Source organism: Bactrocera latifrons, unplaced genomic scaffold (assembly GCF_001853355.1).
Source record: "Bactrocera latifrons isolate USDA-ARS-PBARC rearing strain unplaced genomic scaffold, ASM185335v1 scaffold_261, whole genome shotgun sequence".
Classification (NCBI taxonomy): Eukaryota; Metazoa; Arthropoda; class Insecta; order Diptera; family Tephritidae; genus Bactrocera; species Bactrocera latifrons.
Window position 1 is genome coordinate 401649 of NW_017536197.1, and position 11734 is coordinate 413382.

An 11734-nucleotide genomic window follows, 5' to 3' on the forward strand; every position below is an offset into this window, starting at 1 on the left:
AAAAAAAGCCGATTCCTTATTAGAAAAAAAGTTCCAWCTCCACCAGAAATATAAATATTAATCAGCTTCAGATTTAGGGAATTTAGAATAACATATTACATATTACCTAATAAAATACAAAACTTTTGCACAACTTCGCCAAAATACTACTCTTTTAAAGAAGTGTTTCATAARTCTATATATTTGTGCTTTACTCACCTCAAACTGCATCCCTCTAYAAATGACTCATTTTCGATTTGAATTCAATATGACTGCCATTTAGTCACTTCRATTTCATTTCGCCGTTCAATATGCTATGAAATCATGTTCACCACACCACAACCCTCTGATCTCAGATGTTAATACTCCTGGAAGACTTATATTTTTTTACGCTCAGCCATGCCATAAACACTTATTAATACCGAATAACCAATTTTGGAGCACAATTTTACGGTTCATTCTTGTTTTTGTAGCAAACCAATATACACGCACCTAACTGATTCGTATAGAAGAAGACCTTCGTAGATATCTATACAATATAAATTTTATAGTTTCTATATTGGCTTTTAAAGCACAGCGCWGGAAAAATGTAATTTCGTGAGGTTATCATCAATAAGCTTATTAATGTCAAYATTAAAGGACATTCATTACTTACCGCAGTTGTAAATGAAGGAGACAAAGCAGACGACACTGCTGGCGTCATAAATACTCGCATCTGAAATAAAAGTTTGTAAATAKAGTAATACAACGACCAGTAATAAGATTACAGCGGCTTTATGTTAGTGTTAGTAAAGCACAATTTTATAAATCTCCTGACGACTGTGAGGTTGTGGTGAGTTTATAAAGGTGCTGTTTACAAAGATACGTTCTTGGGTGGTTGAGTTTAGTGGAGTTGGAATGCAGGTGTTTTCACACATGCTTTAGAGCAAAGACATGAGGAAATTGATATACAGGATAAGTAAGAGTAGGAGAAGAAAAGAGGAATCCCCTGCGAACCTTAAGCTCAATATTAATACGAATAAGTTCTTTCTCGGTGTTTAAGATAGTGGAAATGTATCTGATGATTAAGCCACGATAAAGACGGATTTTTGGAACACCAACTCCTCTCACATATTTCTAAGGTATCTAATATAAATTCCTAACTAAATCTACGGTCTTGCCAAAGCACTGTCAAACCCTGAAAAACGTTATCAGCAAGTTTTGACAGCAATCTATAATAATGGTCCTACAGATGTTAAGATTCTGAAGTTATGATTTCGATTTCATAAACTATACAGCATGAATTCGAATATTAGATCTGATGAACTAACAAGGGAATTTGCGATKTTTGTTTCAATCACTAAATAATACAAAATTGACTGAATATAGGCCATGGGAACAATTATATCTTAGATTTTTTTTAGATTATTTCTTGYTAACAATATTAACTTAATGATAGTAATCTAGATCGGTTCTGTTCTGATCTTCCCACAAACGTAATCAATAAGACTATTCATCTTAAGTCAGCCTCTCTCCGCTATCCCTAAACATAGCTGTTATTTGCACAGGTCTACAAGTGTTGTACAATCGAGTGCCTGTCCTCTCTATCTCTCTTATCGCTATTTCAATATTTGTATACTTTGATTAGCAAGGTTCCACTACCTACACTTGCTAGAGAATTTAGACATTTTTTAGGCAGCTTTACTTGTACTCAAACCCAAAGATTGATCCCATTGTATAATCGGAAAATGTTTGACGAATATTGGCCAATATACCAAGCAGCTCAGTCATGAAGTTGAGGTCTCGGGAATAAGGTCTTCGCTTTTAAGGAATCGAGAAATATTCAGGAATGTTTCTTGGAATATTTTCTCGGATTACTGGACTACTGGACTACTGGACTAACCTATATTTTAAAGCCTAATCGAAAGCTGGTGCAGGAGCTCTTGACCTTAGACTTCGTGCAGTTTGACGTTACACTATATTAGATTGTCAAAAAAGTCTTGCGGCATTTTCGCTAGTTGGCGCTGAGAGCGCGTAGTTCTAGTTTTATTCGTCGCATCGGGTCGTGCTATACCGTCGTTTCTTTTAAGTCGTTTGTGAGCTATAGCGTCGCAAACATGGAGCAAAATAAAGAGAAAATACGGCATATTTTACAGTACTACTTCGATAAAGGCAAAAATGCATCTCAAGCCGCCAATAAAATTTGTGCAGTTTATGGACCCGATACAGTTTTCATTTCCACCGCACAACGATGGTTTCAACGTTTCCGTTCTGGTGTAGAGGTGGGTCGAAAATGCGCCACGCTTTGGAAGGCCCGTCGTCGAAAATTTCGATAAAATCGCTGAATTTTTCGAAAGAGACCGGCATAGTAGCAGCCGTAGCATTGGTCAAGAGCTGGGCATGAGTCATAAAAAAAAATTTATGAACAATTGTAAATTCAATAAAAATACCGCAAGAAATACCGGAAGACTTATTTGACAAAGTTTGCTTGAATTAAATTAAAAAATTTCGATAACTTTAGCAARATACTTGCTGAGGCTTCTTTCTCACTTCTCAAAGAACACCTTAAGGTARKCAACTATGAAATTTTAATGCCAACTTGTCAAACATTTTCTGTCTGACTTTCCATAGGTATAAAAAGTTATGAAGCTTCGAATTCAAATATCTTCTAAGCAATAGAGAAAAAAATGTTCTACTTCAAATAAGACGGTGGCCAGTTTTCTCCGAGGACCTGCAGAGTCAGGACAAACATTTTCGCGCTACGTGTTTCTAAGAGTTTTGCAAGCCGAAAATGCAGCGTTTRTTATTGCAGAGGTACGCGATTAAATTCTGCAGGAAACTCGGTAAATCTGYGACAGAGACGTCTAATATGATGAAGCAGGCTTACTCAGATGTTGTTTTAGCAAGAAGTGGTGTGTTATGGTGGCTTTTTTGGAAGACCGGGAAGGGTCTCTGATGAAGACCGGAAGAATAAGTAAATCCAAAGTGAAACCAATGCTCATTGTCTTTTCAAATCGACTCACTCCTATTTCTTTCCGGGCAAACCCTATAATAATAACGATAAATATATCGAAATACACTTTTATTGTTCTACCGAKTATATTTTCATGTCCACTCGTGTCCGCGTTGTTATGGCCATAATGTTCACTCAATAATTCATGAAATCCTGATACACGAATTGAATAACTGATGGGTGACAAAATGCGAGCCAGCCATAGAAAAAATTACATCAAGAAAATTACAAAAACAACAAATGCAATCGAGATTCAAAACAACCGGCGTAATATCACTGTTTTAGCCCCTAAAATAGCGCCACAATTTCAACAGTAACGAAGGTAATAAAAGCATAAGATACAGCGCATAACTATTGCTGTTGTTGTTGCACTATTTATGCCGTGACACGCACAAGATACAAAATTCAAACTACAAATTACAAATTACAATCGTAAGCAACAACCGGCCAGTGAGACACTACCGCTGTGTTGACTGGTGGTGGTTTAATGTGGCAGAGGGTGCTGCGCGCATAAAAGTATGCAATGTAGTTGGCTAGCAGCTGTGGCTGGCTATGCGATGCATTAAAGGGGCGCGAGTAGCAGTTGAACGTTCCATTATACTTTCTTATACATTTTTGTTGTCGTCGTTAAAATGTCGGGACACTCACTTAGTGCCGCACCACCGACCGGTTGACTAGTGTCTCACTGTCCACCAGCACCAGCGGACAGCTATCCATCGTACATCAATAAATGTTAATCCGCAGCAAATGGCTTTGGCAACACATTCTTGTATTATATTGGCCAATATATTGGTGGCCGCGCATATAAAAATGTAAGAGCTAACCAATCCACATACACATATATGCATTCTATGTATTTGTTATTGCTATTGTGTGTTGTTTTTATGCTTCAATATAGTTATATTGGCATGAATACTGTGAAACTCCCCACAAAACCAAGCGGTATTCTATAMCATCAACTTCTTGTCATCTGCTGGTCATTTCCGCTTTAATGGCGCTCCGTAAGCTGCTAGCATCATCCACTTACAACTGCTCTAATGCGATTTTATGCATATTTATGTAGTTTCAAGTTCATTGTTTTCTCATTATAGCGTCCAAGTTGAACTAACCTCAGCACTCCCACAAGCACTAAGTATGAACCCTCCTCCGCACTGCTTATAACATTTCTGTGCCGCCCTTTACTGCCCTCTTACTTCACCTAAATCGACTCTTGTTGTTGTTGTTGTTGTTACTGGCAAGTATCATACCATTTGAGTGCTGCAACGTAAGCCACTCTATAATTTAGGTTATGACTCATTGTGGTTATGTGTAACCGCCTAATTGGCTAGTTTTGCGGCGTTTTATTAATCGTTTAGGGTGAAATTTAATGATTTTTGTTGTAATTTGTTATGAAATAAATAATATGACAGTTGTATGCCGCAACTTAATGCTATGRCGCTTTTTTCATAATGTTTCATAAGTTCAAAAGTTGTAGTAGCATAAAAGAAATGCTMGTTCAACTTGACGTGAACACTATCGTTTTAAGCAGCGCTTGTCGTGCTTCAAATATAATTTTTTATCTCTATTAAAGTAGTTGCGTCTTCTAGAACAAGATCATAATATAATATTAACTCCTGTTTAATAGATAAAAAATTGCATTAGAAAGAGTTGGCAYGGCTCATAAACCATTAGAAAATAGGTATAAAGGATATCAAGAAAAATTAAGATCTAAGTGTGTAATCTATTTTTACACTTTAAGTTGAATGTGGAATGTTTATAATCACTCGAGGAATATTCTTTGGGATTTTCTGAAGATTATCTCTTTCAACTGACTGCCGCGGCTGAGTCTACGGAGAGAGATTGTCCTCATAGACTTTAGACTTTACATATCATCTTCTTGTTGGTCAATCGACCTGTCCAAAACGTAAAGTTACTGGTCAACAAAGTGTTTTCCCAATAAATCCATTGRCTGATGTGGTGTGTGGGAAGTGGTGCCGTCTTGTTGAAACCAAATATTGTCGACATCACGACGTTAAATTTCAGGCAACAAAGACCCGAGACGCACGCCGTTGACGGTTGCGGTCATATGGACCGAAGATTCCATMGGCCCACAAACCACACCAAATMTTTCATTTTTCTGGAKGAAATAACAGCTCGTGAAACTCTTCGCGTAGGTTTCAGTTCTTGAACAAGATGTATTTTKTACGCCTTCAGTTTAAGATCTAGAACTTCAGGAGGTCCATTGCTATACCACAGAGACCAATATTTCCTCTCTGAATCACTCCGTGCTTCTGATAAAGTTCTTCAGTTGAAAAAGTTTTATCTGTGCAATATCCGACACGTAGTCAAGAAACCATCGAAAGATAGTTGCGCTGTTTTATAGCCTCCTCKGTTTCTACCTTCTGATAGCTTTTACAATAGTAATACAGTCACACAGAATATACCAATTAGACGGCGACCTGTTAGTATTCCTACTATAGTTCACTTAAAATAAGCATGAGCAAGTAAGCTTTTGGCTGCACCGAGCTTCAGCAGATCATTAAGAAGTAGCCTGAGGCCTATAACTTCCCTCATTTCCGGAGTCAAATWGTAGGGTATTGCATCTTCTATCAAGTTCGCCTGCTTCACATTTACCAAGTATATCACTATGTTAGCCTAGATCAACTCAGCACATTTTGGTTGTTACTTTTCCTATAATAGTGTTTAAAAACTCCTTTGCTTTATTCCAATGTATTTTCACTCTCCTTAAAATACAAATCAGCGCCAAAGAGTGTACAACAAGTGCTGATTTAAATAAAAACGTATCGCTGAAGGAAGTCTCTTTTCAAGTTGATATTGAAGCTTCTGCTTAAAAACAATGAAATATATTTTATTTTATTTAACTGCTTGCTGAAAATTTAAGGCAATTGTATAAAGAGTTTTCTGTTCCACAAGTTCACTAGCTGACGGTGTTCACTTTCCAATTAAAAATGCATAAATTTCAAAACCAAAAAATCTTGGCATACTTTCTGGTGTCTAAATAGCACCACTAAGGGTTCACGCCCAAATATTAATGTGCCTATTCCTTCCAAACCAACAGAGATTTTATTAATAAAATTCGCAATTCATTGCAAACCCCAACGGTGACAAAATATGCAAATTTAGATGCGATTTGAAAATGAGGCTCAAATTGAGAAACGCACATAAATTCCAAGTGAATGAGCGAGCCAATGTGGTTGGAATATTGAAAACAGACAAATCTCCAAGATCTCTAAAGTAATGACGCTTCTATTGCTTTCAAATGCAAATTCGTGCAATACACAGCGGACCGGAGCGGAGGGGGTCTAAGACACAAAAATCGTTGGGTTGGCGAGAGTGTGAGGAGATAAGGAAGTAATTTAGAGTTTGGCTCATATGAAAGTGATAACTTGAGCGCCGAATAGGAAATATAAATAATTATTTGCAAACATGCGTGTGTGTGTGTGTGTGTCTTGCTCAACGAAATTGTAAAATAGTAATACATTTGTTTGCCTTTGTGGCATGTGGCACGCTGYAATTACTACGCCACAATGAARGGCGATGCGTGCGCAGCAAACTCACTGCTGTATACGCACGACTGCGCTGCCGCGTGGCATGTGGCATGTGGCAAAGCAAAGGCAATTGTATAAATTTTGCTGGCAACTGATTTYTCAAGGCGACATGCACGAGCTTTGGGCGTGACGGGGCGTTTGTCGACAATAATGTTACGTCGCCCACCCCAGCTGCCACTGATCACGATTAACTGATTAGCAACATCGCCGGGCGTCTGTGGCGTCGTGAAAATTGCTTACGTTGCATAGCGCCAGGCGCAGCCGAACTCATTTACATTTTCACACTTTACGCGCTGCGTTGCCTAACACACGCCAACGCACTTCGGTGGCTGCGTTCGCGTCGCGTCGCCTCCTTTGATCTGTCGTCGTTGTAACCGCTCACACTGGTGTTAATGCGAAAGGCAATCGTGCCAAGCGCWCCTACACATACACAATTAACGTTGTCACAAGTGACGTGACTGTATACGTGACATCTCTGCTTTGTTTTTGCGGTAATCCAATCACTAGGAAATACGATTTTAATTTAAAACTAACTGCTTCTTACTACASTCCACAGTCAACTCAGGCCACTGTTATTAGCGCACTTCGTGTCTTGTGATTGTCTTCGCACCACAAAATGGCAATTGTTATTGTGGCAGCAATTGTTGCATTGAAATTTGAATACATTTATTATTGTTTCTCAACTGCATGCTGTTTGCGTCACGTACCTCATTCTAGTTCTCCCCAATGCGTATTCGACTCGCAGAATTCTGCACAAATTATACGAGTGTCTTTATAACTTTGCCCCCGCTTTCACAGATTTTATGTAAGTGATTAGTGCGTATAGCTTTTTCACTTCATTTCGTATTTTTATTTTTATTTTTTGTTTTCACTATTCCGGAAGATTTGCATGAAATATTAAACGGTTGAACAGGGAAGCAGTTCGACAGTTCTAAGAAAATAATCATTCTGTGGCAACATAAAGCTCTATAACTCTGAAAGTGTTCTTTGTTTAAGATAGATTTAGATACTTYAAATAAATCTCCTACTGTCCTCAACATACTTCCCGTAGCATAAAGGTGCAATATAAGCAAAAAAAATTGTTCTGGCGATAGTGCATGATTCCTAAAAGAAATGTGCACGTAACTGTATGCTCAATTTTTACTCGAATACAATCGAGCACATTCCATCCCGTTTCTTTGCTAATCAGAAATCTGTAGCGGAAATCTTTATCGTCATACAGCTTGGAAGAGTTTTTGGCGGGATCTGATTTCTTTTGTTTGTCGCATTATTATAATAATCAATCCCAATCCGATTCCATATTTTTTCACAAAAAATAATTTCTTATTAGTCTTCTTTTCACAAACACCTGAAAATTCAAATCAATTCAAAACAAAAATCAGCTGTTACTTAGGCACTGCTTAACTCTCACATTTTCAGTACTCAAGCATAACTTAAGTATGAACTCTAAAACGCTATATTCCTGTTTTATCTTAAGCACAACTTAAGTATGGACTGTAAAACCAGGCATTAGKTTTTTACCATATAGTGCATAATTTCTCCTAACGATAGTTCTGTAAAACAAAAAAAGGGGGTMTATACCATCTCTTGTAGCTTTAAGTAGTTTATTTCGGAATATAGTGAAAGACAAGAAAATATGCAGGCAAAACTTAAAGCTCAAAAAACAAACCTCTGGATTTGCATCAAATGTTTCAAGATTCCTAAAAGGTCTACTTTCTCTCAGCTTTTTGCATGATCTTGCTAAAGATCATTTAAGGAGAGGCGACCTTCATGATCCTATAGCTTGATATACTTTCGAGCATAAAAAATCTATAGGTTAGGTTAGTCAGTGGCTAAGAGCCCAAAAAGATAATTTTCGTTCTTTGTCATACCGGTTGGATTAGTCATCCTTTAGGATGYCTGCACTTAACTCGAATTTCAAAAGACTCTCGAGCCTCGCTAACGACACTTCTTCCATTTAAGCGCGGCGCTGACTTCTGGTACGTTATAAGTTGAGCTGTAAAAACAGAATCTTAATTCTTATAAAGATATTTATTCCAGTATCTGGTACTCTGGGCCCCCTAAAGCTTAAAAATCAGCTTTGAAATTGCGAGAAAAATACACAAGATAATCTCTATTGTTTCTTGCTCTTTTAATTTCCTACAATTTTCTGGATCTGCGAGCGCAACTTTGCAGCATGTGCCGCCACCAGACTGCGGCCTGTGAGTATTCCAACCATGAACCTACAGTCCCTTCTATCAAGTGCCAGTGTGTCTTAAATATACAAATCCAATGTACCATTTTAGACATGACTTTTCCAGTTTAGCACCCAAATAAAGCGTCCCATCGCCTTTTCGAGTTTCCTGGCCATGATCTTGTCCACGTCGTATTATAGATAATTAGTTGGTTTTCCAATATTGATCATGTTTTCGGATCACAGGCGTATCCCATACCTGGAAAACTTGTCCAATATCTACTTTAGCTCCATGTCTCTGGACCTACTCGAAATAAAGTCGCTTGGTTCTGGCGAAACTCTCAACTCCTAGTCTGCCTCCAAGTCACTTTTAGCTATTATGCGAAACRAGGTTATTACCTTACGTAGATATTGATTCTATAGTTGGCAGCTGGTGCATTAGCTCCGTGGCCTCCGCACTAGCAAAAACTTCGGCTTGAAATTTACTACAATTCCGGCTGTCTTRTGCCTAACTCTGGACAGTATATCCCCGCACCAACTCCATCCTCCATTTTCGAGCCATCCGTATACATTATGTCAATCATCTTTTTCTTTGTTTACTTTGGATCTTCTTTCCCAATTGAAAAGTGCGCCTTCACACAATAAGATATGTCCGAAGGTTCTCTATGTAAATTCTTCTGCAATCAATGRCCGCTTAGCCAATTTTGCCTCGCAGTTTTCAGCCAAAAGGTCTATAAGTGTCAAGTTTAACTTTTTTGGAGCGGTTCTTAGAGCTCACGTTATGCACAGCGTAAGGAGCCTCTGAGCCCTTTCCATTGGTAGATATTCGTAAGTCATCAAACTACTGCAGCATAGAGCAAAATTAATCTTACAATAACTCAGATAGTGAAAGGCTCCAGGTTGTGCCGAGCATCAATCTGCACGCCTATAAGACATTGCTGGTGCGTCTTACACTTTTCCATGTAAATTGAGACTTAACTGCTATGGGTCAGCCTTGAAGCCTTTGAAGCAGAGTTTCAACTCTGGTAACGTACTCTTACTGTTACTTATTTTTCTTGAGCCTTTAAATAATTTTGGTCTCACGAAACTACTAGGGAAATTGTAAATTAGTTACGAAGAATGAATAGAGAGCTAAAAATTCTATAAAGAAGAGGTCATGTTTGTGTTAGTGTGTTGTGTTTGTGTTAGTAGGCAATTGAGGAGTAAAGTTTTCTCTCGACGAACAAAGAGCAAATTCTACAAATCACTCATCATGCCCTGCCATATTGACATAGTTCAGCTAATCAAGAGGCAGTGGCTGCGCTGGCTAGATCATGTTATCCGGATGTAAGAGAACGCTCCAGTTTTGAAAGTATTCGATTCAGAACCCGCTGGTGCAAGCAGAGGAATAGGAAGAAGGACTGGCGCGATGTTAAAAATTCGGTTATAACCACATAAGCGGTGTCTATGCCAATAAAGAAGAAGGACTTCATTGAAGCACTGTTTATTGGACGTCAACTATTTGGCAAAGGTAATGCGAGCGTCTTCAAGAGTAACTTTTGAAATGAGAAGTGTGGGCATTCCCATTTTTCAAAATTTTCAGCAATTCTCTTTGCTATAAAAGCTACAAAAGAAGTATCTYCCAAAGAACAATAGTACTAAAAGCTGGACAAACATAAATTCAAACAAAATTTCGTTCTGGAAATTGTTCTTGTTACATTTAAATGAAGAACAGAGTTGTTTTACAGTTTCCTTCGTTTCCAATTTTATTTCTTCTTCTTTTTGTCTTAACTTGCCAATGAAGTTGGAATTCTCATATCGTTGTAAAGGTAACCAAAATACACCTAATTTGAACACTAAAAAGTTTGCTCTCTTTATGACAGTCGAAACGACAGCCGCACTTGACCAAATAAGTGGCACATTTCGGCATCCGCGCCGAGATAAGCTCCGTGTAAGCACAAATGAGCTTCAAATTTAGTGCTATTTCCGAACTATAACCGCAAGCATACCTACAGACGCACRCACAAAGGATAAATGGAAAATCAACGCTTACTTTTGAGCTGCTATCGACGAGCAACAATCGCCAAATGAGCCCATTGACCATTGACTTTTAAGAGTCACTGTTGGCGAAGTGTGGAAAACTGCTGAGCAGGAAATCGTTTTGTGTGATGGAGTCGTAGTGGTTTTAGCACTTGTTGTACTAAGGTTGTATGGCCAACAACGCAATAGTAATACAATTTAATGACTGCTCACACACATACCCAAACAGTCACACTTTTGCATACATACAGACAAACATATGCATCGACAAATTGCCTTGGTGTATAAGTCAAGCCAGTGAAGCTGACCTGAACGTTATCTATCTGCGTGTGCAGTTGTTGTTATTGTCACATCAAACGGCAAAAACAATCTGCTTAGGCCACTAAATAAACAACATCAACAACCATATAGAAATACAGTAATGAGTAATAACGGCAAAAGTTTGACTTCGTAATAAATGCGGGGAGTTGAAATTTCCAGATTTCCTGTCCAAAATTTGTTACTATAAGGCTGTGTATTTCAGCCTTACGGATGTGGTGTATTTGGTGTTTGGCTAAGCAATCTTTGTGGCAGAATTCTGTTTACGAAAATACTACGTATGAATTCATACATTTTTTTCGCACCAGAATAACTCTGCTCTGCTGCGGCTGTTTGTGGTTTTTATACAATGATTCAATAATTCATATATTTATAAGCCTAGCGCCAATAAGTATGCTTCAAAATACTAAAAAAAAATTGTTAAGGGTTTGCTTAAGGGGTTAGGGGTAGTCAGAGGCACGAAAAAATGAGAATTTATATGGTATTATTCAAGAACGTGATGACTTGAAGTCACGAAAATTTCAAAAAAAAAAAAAAATTGTTTAAAAGTTATAGTTGTTTGTTCCATAAAAAGGTACTTACGGTGACAACTATAAGTCCTTGGAGAATCTTCTAAAATCAATCGGACAAAAAAAATTTGTTTTATAAATAGACAATCCTGGGCCTGATCGAAGAATCTTTTTTTTTCAAAAATTAACCAAACGG